We start from the raw sequence: 2,202 nt of genomic DNA on the forward strand, positions 1-2,202 counted from the left end.
TTGTAAGTGAGCACCCACCTCCCCCCTGTTACTATGACTGCCAGGTCCCTGACTGGCCCTACCCCGTGTAAGAGGTGGAAGCAGGCCCCACCAGCAGCCAGAGCAGGGGACCCAGCTGGCACCGCTCCAGCACCCACGGAACATGGGCGAGTCACCATCACACCACCAATACTCCCCAGGAGGTCACCCCAGTGGTCCCCCCCCCCCACCCCAAGATCAGAAAGGAGTGAAAAAAGTCCCACCCCTACAGACGTCGGAACAGCAAACACAGGGACACGAGAAGAAGATGCATGTGTCCTCACCATGCAAACCGATCTAAAATGTGTAAAAATACAAATAAAAAATAAATCGAACAATAATAAAACAACAACCTCGACAACAAAGAATGCAGAATTCCATTGTTTACTTTCACACTTATGAAAGTAGTCCTGCTATTGTCAAATGACACCCTACCCAGGCAAAGGAATCAAGAGTCTAGATTTAGCATGTTGAGGAAAGGTGACCAGCTATCGACATATATATGTAATTGTTTTTTTCGTTCTGCTGATATTTGTTCTAACGCAACATATTCTATGATGAGATTTAGCCAATGATTGATAGCTTGTTTGTTTTTCCAGTTTAATAGAATTGTTTTCTTAGCAGTAGCTAACGCGACAAGTAATGATTGTAAATATTTATTAGGGAGGTCGATTATGCTTAAGTCATCAAGTATGCACAATCTTGGGGAAAGTGGAATCCTGCAGTTCAAAATAGAGTTTTTGTATAACCGAAGACCAAAAGCATTGAATTGGTGTACATTCCCATATATGTTTAGATCCATAATAAAAGTTTAGATTTCTCTTTGGTCTGGGTTGTTCGAAGATGCGTTATAAGATGCTGTAAAAATTGTAAAGCAAAAAAAAAGATTCATTCATTTCTAGGGTTGATTGTGTACAGTTGCCGTTTGAATCTTGAATGGCTCTAATTAATTACTTTTCTTTATTGCGCTGAAGTTGGTTCGCAAGGTTGTTTGTTTCTATGTGCCCTGCGATTGGCTGGCGACCAGTTCAGGGTATACCCCGCCTCTCGCCCAGAGTCAGCTGGGATCGGCTCCAGCTTGCCTCGCGACCCTTGTGAGGATAAGCGGTAAGGAAGATGAATGAATGAATGAATGTAAGTTAACTCCTGTATAAGTGTGTATCTGTTTTCTTGGTATTGACAGCTGTCAAGTTCCTTTTACATGAGTGCATACAGCCATCACCCAGGTTTTGTACTCATGTATCAGGGCATAGCGCTAATAGCGTTCAGTTTGTTTGTGCTTACAAATGGCCGTGTTTCTTTTACATGAGCAGATAATTCAGCTTTTGTATGTTGTCAAAGACTGTTCTTTCAACTGTAATCACAAAATTACAGCCTGTGTGGGCAAAGCAATTAAAGGACACTTCTGTCAGTCTTTGTGCATGTAAAATGGTGTCAATTCACTTGCATGTGTCCGCAGGCACACACTCCAGGGACTCTTTCACTGGGTGTGGGGCCACTCACTTATTGCGACAAATAACTCATGAATATGCGAATTGCTTGTGAATCCCATCACTCATACTCTCGTCCTATAGATTTATAATTTGCAGTCAATCCCACCACACATCAGTTGTACAGTCGGGTTCACGACCCTTGTCCTGCATGCTTATTCTGCTGTCCTTGACCTGTTGTAACTTTCAGTGACAAAAATATTTCGGTTAAAAACTGAAAATGCACTTTTAGGCCACTTTGGGCCAAAACATTTCGGCGGTCGAAATTTCACGCATCCATTTTCTGAGCCGCTTCTCCTCACTAGGGTCGCGGGCGTGCTGGAGCCTATCCCAGCTGTCATCGGGCAGGAGGCGGGGTACACCCTGAACTGGTTGCCAGCCAATCGCAGGGCATATACAAACAAACAACCATTTGCACTCACATTCACACCTACGGGCAATTTAGAGTCTCCAATTAATGCATGTTTTTGGGATGTGGGAGGAAACCGGAGTGCCCGGAGAAAACCCATGCAGGCACGGGGAGAACATGCAAACTCCACACAGGCGGGGGCGGGGATTGAACCCGGGTCCTCAGAACTGTGAGGCTGACGCTCTAACTAGTCAGCCACCGTGCCGCGTCGAAATTTCAGTGCATCATTATTTTAAAGTAACACAAAGCTTTTATGACTTTTATTTATTTGAGAATAGTGCATAA

Source organism: Phycodurus eques, chromosome 2 (assembly GCF_024500275.1).
Source record: "Phycodurus eques isolate BA_2022a chromosome 2, UOR_Pequ_1.1, whole genome shotgun sequence".
Classification (NCBI taxonomy): Eukaryota; Metazoa; Chordata; class Actinopteri; order Syngnathiformes; family Syngnathidae; genus Phycodurus; species Phycodurus eques.